This window comes from Leptonychotes weddellii, unplaced genomic scaffold (assembly GCF_054177405.1).
Source record: "Leptonychotes weddellii isolate Sample4059 unplaced genomic scaffold, ASM5417740v2 HiC_scaffold_6137, whole genome shotgun sequence".
NCBI lineage: Eukaryota > Metazoa > Chordata > Mammalia > Carnivora > Phocidae > Leptonychotes > Leptonychotes weddellii.
In genome coordinates, this window is record NW_028029964.1 from 1 (window position 1) to 7,712 (window position 7,712).

The following is a 7,712-nucleotide window of genomic DNA, read 5'->3' on the forward strand; positions in this document are numbered from 1 at the left end:
TTGAATCTCAGATCCGTACCTCTGAAACAAATAATGCAATATATGTTAAGGAAAAAAAAAGAAGAAGGTAGCAGGAGGGGAAGAATGAAGTGGGGGAATTCGGAGGGGTAGACAAACCATGAGAGACGATGGACTCTGAAAAACAAACTGAGGGTTCTAGAGGGGAGGGGGGTGGGAGGATGGGTTAGCCTGGTAATGGATATTGAGGAGGGCACATTCTGCATGGAGCACTGGGTGTTATGCACAAACAAGGAATCATGGAACACTACATCTAAAACTAATGATGTAATGTATGGGGATTAACATAAGAATAAAAAAAAGTAAGGCATCCTAATGCACAGAGACAGTTTATCATTTTCATATTTGAATTGTATACATGTTTAAAACTTGCATCTTTAGGCACAAAACTTACAGAATAATTGTTTTAATGGAAATCTTTTTCTCAGTGGCCTTAGGGCATCATTGGAAATGCTAATTATGCTGACTTAGAGTAGGCTTATTTTTATATATTGTCATTGGCTTTTGGGATAAATAACTCCTTGTTACTATGCTTTTCTAGTTCTCCATTTCTGCTTTATTATTATTGGTGTGTCTTACTGACTTGGCATTGTTTTATCTAGACTCCTGTAAGTGAGGGTCTGAGGATGGGTCTGCTCTGCATGGACATTATGACTAGCCCTAAATCCTTAAATGAAGATACCTATACTTGCCTCCTCCCCCAAGTTCTCAAAGGGACACTCCCCAGGGTGTGTGCTGCATGAGAGTTGGAAGGGGTACCTTTCCAGAGTGTCTGCTTCCGTGGTCACACTCCTCTGCTCAAAGGCACGTCTCCCAGTGCCCTCAAGAAAAGTTGCACCTTCACCTGCCCAAATCCTATCACAGTGCATCACCCCTAGGCTTTGAAAATCCTCCTGCACTCTAGACGAAGGGATTAGTAAAGCAGCCTGGTGCTAAGCCATGCAGCCAAGGATCTCCATGGGGCTCTGGGTGTTCCTGTGGAGAATAAAGCTCGCCCACGGGATGATGTTGACTGTAGACGAGTCAGAGCCAGTAACGGTTCCTCACGCTGGCCAGCCCCCTTGGATTAACTGAGGTTTGCCCAGGATTATCAGAAAATGTGAAGACACATTGCTGGAATGCATGAATAGAAACATGAAGTGCTATCTTTCATTGTGGTGCACTTAATCCAGTTAAGTTAGTGTGCTCGGCAAAATCACCAAATCATCGTGAAATAATGATCCCAAGTACGACCAGTCTTTATTTTTTTATATATCCAGTATTCTACACCCTATTCACAGAAGACACTCTGTTATAAACTGAGGCTGAAACATTGTTGATGTCACCTGAAAAACGAGGGGATTTGGTTTTCTAAAGTCCTTTTAAGGTCTGCATGACTAGACTGGAAGGTCAGTGAAGATCAGGGGCCTGGACTACGAGGTGCAGGAGAGCAGAGAGTGCATTTCCCTCTTTGGTGGTTCTGTTCTCAGTGCCTTGCACCGTCTCTGGTACAAAATAAATTCTTGATAAATACTTGATGAATAAATTGATGCATAAACAGTAAGCACGTATGTACATTTCAGTGGGTTGAAGTTTCTGGACTTTTCAGCTGGCTAAATGGGATATTATGTAGTTGAATGTAACTTTAAAAATTAAATGTAGAAATGTAAGATAATTTTTAAAGAATATAAATTACCTCAAAAGGTGGTAATTAAGCTAAGGTTTTATAATCTGAATTTCGGAATTTGAGGTACTTTTCATGGTTTGCAAATGTTTTGTCTATTGGGGTTTACTGAAAACACTCATGAATTTACACTTGGTTGGATTCAGGATTGAAGACAGGATGTTCCTGGGATGGGGAGGGGGTGGGGATGACTGTCGGGTCCCTGTCCTTACAGTTGTGAGGACAGTGTTTCCGGCTGGCCTAGACGCTCACGCTGTAGTAAGTGTGTACACCTAGAATTTAAATTTTTATAGGTAATAATTTTTAAAATATCTGATGGTGCTTCGTTCTCTAATTGAGCTTTTCACCTTGGGCATTAATAACTAATCTTTGATATTTTTTACTACTTGAATACTCATGATCTGGGTGCTTTGTAATCTATTATAACAGCTTTTAATTTCTACGAGCAATGCTGATGAAAAAAATGTCATTTTGATTATAAATTGAAAATATTTTTTCATTTGAGTTCATATTTTCTTTTTCAGCCATCTTGGGTGATTTTGTCCGTACAGTGTGGAGCTCTTCTGCCGTATCCTTTTTGGGGAAGGGAGGAGGGAATCTGGGTTTAAGACTGACACGGTAACCAAGTGGATTCATTAGTTAGGACAGTTTGTGTGTGTGCATTCTCTGTCCCTACTGTTTTCCATTTTGTATCAGGTTTGATGTACTTGATCCTTGTCATCACCCCTGGAGGGAGGGGCACCAGCTGTGGGGGAGCATCTCTGGGCTGGAACTTGGGGGCACGAGCCCTAGTTCTGGGACTGGGCTTTATGATCTCAGGCAGTTCGCTTCTCTGGACCTCAGTTTTCTTGTCTCTGGAATAGACCATTTTTTTGATGTCCAGTTAGGTGGAATATTTCTAAAATTGTAAGTCTACCTGAACCAAATCATGAGTTACTTGAAGAATAGATAGGGGAAGAGAACAGCAGAACATTTTTAGTTTCATGTATTGTTACTTATGATTACCTTGGATTAAAGGTTTGTTTAATAGGTGTTGACACCTGCTGTGGGCTGGGTACTAAAACCAGAGGGGTCACAGAGATTTCATTGCTGCCCTCAAGGAGCGCCCTTGCTCCCCCCATGCCCGGGTCCCTCGCCTCATTTCTTGAGTGTGGCTCGGTGCACAGTCCTCCCCGCCTTGTGTGAGCTGTCAGGCTGCGGTTAGTGCCCGGAGCCTCCCGGCTTCTGTCTCCCTCTGCCAGCATCAGGCTGCGGTTAGTGCCCGGAGCCTCCCGGCTTCTGTCTCCCTCTGCCAGCGTCAGGCTGCGGTTAGTGCCCGGAGCCTCCCGGCTTCTGTCTCCCTCTGCCAGCGTCAGGCTGCGCTGGAGAGTCCTCCACGCATAACCTGCTTGTGGAAGTCACTTCTCGTAAGGGGACCTGGTGCCACACCATGGTGTTAAAATTGCAGCCTCCGGCAGAGATGATGTCCTTCCTCTATTTTGTTTTGCCCCTGTGCTAGGCAGTTCCTGTGAATGCATTTTTACTTATTGAACTGATGGAGATGGAGGGAATCTTTTTATATTAAATATTTATAGGTGGCCTCAAATAAACAGAAAACATCCCTTTGTAAGCAGTTCTTGGAGGATGTGCAGAACTTAGCATCTCCAACTCAAAAGTTCTAAGATTCCTCATAATTTGAAGAGTTAGAGGAAATCCGTTCCTGTTTTGTTTTAGTTTTCGTTCTTTTGGTTTCTTGGGAGTTGTAGTCTTTATAATCCCAGGGTGGAAAAAGCCTGGGAGAGAGAGGGGTAATTTTGAGGATGAGAGGTTAGTTCTTCCTGCTCTGGATCATTTATTCTCCGTACAAGATGCCTTAAGAAGCTGTCACTCCCCTGGCGTTCATATTCGCCTGTTCCAGAGCAGCTTGAAGGGACATAAAGGGAAGCCTGCAGACTGTTGGACAACACTAGATTTGCCTTTGTTCATGTTTCCCCAAGTCTTTGGAAGTAGAAAGTCCTTGAGGTAAAGGTAGGAGGATGGAAACTGATCATGGATAGCGGGCCTGAGGGCATGATGATGGGTCTGCAGAGCGTATTGCAGTCAGACAGGCTCCCGCCTTTCTAAGGTTTCTCAGCAGGGCTGTGTAAGAGACTCCCAGATGGCAGTGGAATTTTCAGTCTGATCTGTTTTTCTTAATTCACTTATCTCAGTGGGTATACTTTTCTCCTGTAGGGAGAACAAAGTCATACTTTAACCCATTTTGAATTGTAGACACTCCAAATTCTTCAAAAAGTCATTGTGTTTGAGTAGAGTGCAGGCACCTAGAGGTCATTTCTGCTTGCGTAGACACATATGCCCGGTGTCTGGCACACAGTAAGCTCTCTCAAGTGAATTTTATCTTGAATGAATTTTAAAAATCAGAAAACTGAAGCTCAGAGTTGGTCTTGCCTACATTCATGAAGTTAGTGGTAATAAGACTAGAACGCAGGTTCTTTTATGAAAGATTCTCTGCCAAACCACAGAAGTTCCATTAATGTTTCCTTCTAAAATAAACCCGAGACTTTTCATCTGCATTTAAAATAATGGCTGTGCCGTATGTGTGTATAAATATGTATCCATGTGTGTTTTTGTGTGTGTGTGTGTGTGTGTGTGTGTAGTGAGCTAGCTCTCAGAGGTCAGAGGTTTTCCCCGTGAGTGTGCAGTGCCCAGGTTATTGAAACGATGTCCTTGGAGATGCTGGATCAGAAAGTGTGCTTCACACACCTCCCCGTTCTTTCTGTGCTGTCCGCTGCCCCTTCCTCCTCCAGTCTGCCCCGTCTCACTCTGGTCAGCCTGCCTCTTTCCTGCGTGGTTCCAGTGGGAGGGAGAGGGTGGGTCACGTCCACATGGGCAAAGAGGATGTTTTAGTGAAATGCAGGTTGCACTAATCTCATTTAATTGGAATCTTAATAACTTTCAAACAGAGTAAATGGTTTTTCTCCAGAGTCATGTCAGATTTTTTTTGGAATCACTGCCTGCCTCTCCCAGGTAAGCATGGTTATAAGCTGTCTGGTGGTGTTCACACGTAACAGTTCTGCGCTTTTAGAACATTGGGTTTATGACCTGTTGGTAAACCAGTTTTAAAGAAGCTCTTTACTAAACTGCATATTTGGTGTGACCTTATGACACATTTATGATTATTTAAATACTCATATTTAGTCTTAAGATACAAAGTTTTAACGGGTGAAAATGGTCTTTCTAATCTAAAGGGTTACAAAGATACAGAATTTGAATATGAAAAACTAGAAAAAATGAAATTAAGATGACAAGAAAAATTCAGTCATAAAGGCAAAGAATTATTTTAATAAAGGGCTCATTTAGATCAATAAGAAAAATAAAACGCAGTAGATAAGGCAGAGAAATGAACTCACAACTTTCTATAAAGAGGAATTACAAAACAAGTGTGACAGAACATTGGACACACTTTATTATCCAAGATGTGAACATTTTCACAGCGCTGAGATGAGCCTTTCCACTCGAGCTTGTGACCGAGCGTCCGGCACTGGCGCCCGCCGCAGACATGCTCCCCTCCCTGCCGGCGCGAGCTCAGGTCCGTGCAGCTGTTGTCTACAAAAGTTGCTGAATCAAGGGCCCTAAGATACTCCTTTTCTTTTCCCCTGCAGTTCTCTTATGTTTAGAAAGTTATCCCGAACTGGTAGAAATAAGGGTAGATTGATGGATAAAGGTGTTTAGCAGAGCATTATGTAGACTAGGGTAAAATTGGAAAAAAAAAAATCAGATCCTCCTGTGTTTGGAAATGGTTCAGAAACCTCTTCTGTGCACTTACATGATAGCCTAACTACGGAACCAGGTTTGAATTCTGCTCTTTGAAAATATGGAAAGAGATGGGAAAGGCTTTCAGTGGGGAAAGAGGCAGGTCATTAACAGTGTGTGCAGTGTTAAGAGTAACCAAGTAAAATATAGGAGAAATAGCCGAAAGGGGGGACCAAAATGTCAGCAGTGGGGATTCTAAGTAGTGGGAAAGTGAATAGTATTTTTAAATTGTATTTGTCCCCTGCACCGCCAGCTAGTAAACCCTCAAACTATAAAAAACCATTATAACAAATCCAGCGGGTGTTGTTTGAACTCAGTTGGAAATTGCACAGGGCAGTGTGTTGAGCATGAGGACGGGAAAAGGTGCGTTGACAGTGCTGCCTTGCGGATCCGCTCCCACGGTGACCCTGGCGAGGAGCAGCGTGGCCCCGTCCCTGTGGCAGCCTTGAGGAAAGGGCGTGTGGGGGGCGTTGGGTGAGCTGGGAGTCCTGTCCCTGTGACGGGGAGTCATGGAGCCAGGTGACGCTCTCTCCCAGTGGCCACCTCGTCTCCCCTCCACCCCTCCACCCTTCCCTGACCACACAGCAGGCAGGCTCAGAGAGGGCTACTTTGTTTGTATCTCTTGTGGATTCCTGAAGTTCTTTAAAATTATAAAATTCTTTTTGTTTTTGTTTCATTCATTTAATAGGGACCCTTGAAATCTTAGCTTTTTTTTTTGTCTTTTAAGAACAGGAGTTCTGTTGATACTTGTATTTTTCACTGTTTTTCACATCTGTGCTGTAAATGTATATAATGATAATGATCTTTGAAGTGGGCCAAAATGGGAACCTTTTAATGATGGGTTCTGTGGCTCTGTATGACTTTTATTCCCTTATACTTCTCTGTATGTTCCAAACGTACAATAAATATCAGAAAAGTTTTAAAAATGAAGACATTATTATTATTCCTTAATGTATAAACACATGTATTTTGGCTAAAATGTGAGTTTTGCATTTAATTATATTTTCATTTATTGGATTTGTGGGTTCAGAGATATGGAGCCCACTATCCAGAGGGTTCAGGTTGAATGAGAGAAAGAGGAAGAAGCCGGGGTAGGGAGTCCCGAGGTATTTTCAGGGACTGAGGTGACAGTGACACGGTGTTTGGAGACCTGACTTGGGGAAATAAGAAAATCAGAAATATGTGCGTATAAGATGATTTCAGGGTTCTAAATTTGGTAATCAGACATCCTTAAATATTAACTGAATTTAGCATTAGAGAACACTTTTAGTCTTAGAAAAAACCAATAGTTACATTTAACAAAGGTTGTAATAAATGTACCAGATTATTATTTGTAAATGCTCCAGTCTCTGCCATCATTATTATTATGTCAAGCTTATGGTAACACACACCACCTGCTGTGTGCTGTGCTAAATCCCGTGGCCCCGATGTCAGTGTGTGAGTTCACAAGAACAGGCCCGAGTGTGGACGGCAGAGTCAGGGAAGCCTGTGGGGAGGGGAGAGGTCAGACCTGAGGGGCCTGAAAGAGTGGGCAGAATTAGAGCAAAAATGGGGAAGGCGGGGTGTGTTTGTGGTAGAGCCACATGGAAGGAGAGAGGAGGAGGGCGCCGGGGAACAAAACATGTTCTCGAGATGCAGGGGGGTGGATGGTGGGGAACACAGGAACTGAAACCAGGTGTTGGAGTTTGAGCTCCCTAAAGTAGCTGGTAGGATGCTTCTTTCCTTTTTTCTTATATATTTAATTTTGCATTACACAATTTACATTAGGACATTTAGAAAACACAGGAAAGCAAACAAATTTAAAATCCTTGCAGTCCCATAGGTGCAACCCGTCTGGGAGCAGTAGCAGGACACAGGGGCGGGGCAGGGATGGGAGTTAGGGCCGTAGGGAAGGGCGTGGTCTTGGACTCGAGGCAGAGGTTTGGATTTGGGATGGCGCTGTGCACACAAGGCCCAGACAGGAAGCAGCAGGACTTGGTGACTTGGGCACACTCGGGACGAAGGAGGAGAAGGCAGCGCCCACAGTGCTTCTCTGCACCAAGTCCTGCAGAAGCTGCCTCCACGGTAGTGAATCATGAGTCCTGGGCGATGTCCTCCATCAGAGCAGGAGGCTGGGGGAAATGCTAGCTAGCATCACTCCTGGAGATGGGAAACGGGAGCCTGGCTTCTCAGGGAAGATGGTGAAGTCGGTTTGAAACACGTTGAGTTTGGGGTGTTGATCAGCTACCCAGATGGGGGG

General features: G+C 43.8%; 1 long non-coding RNA gene across 1 annotated transcript; it reads left to right on the plus strand.

Annotated features, from left to right (window-relative positions):
- Positions 1-1,921: 1,921 nt before the first annotated feature.
- On the plus strand, positions 1,922-7,150 carry LOC145719663 (uncharacterized). Its single transcript, XR_014142534.1, has 3 exons — positions 1,922-2,249; positions 4,624-4,687; positions 5,155-7,150. It is a non-coding gene; the product is annotated as an uncharacterized LOC145719663 (long non-coding RNA).
- The last annotated feature ends 562 nt before the right edge of the window (positions 7,151-7,712 follow it).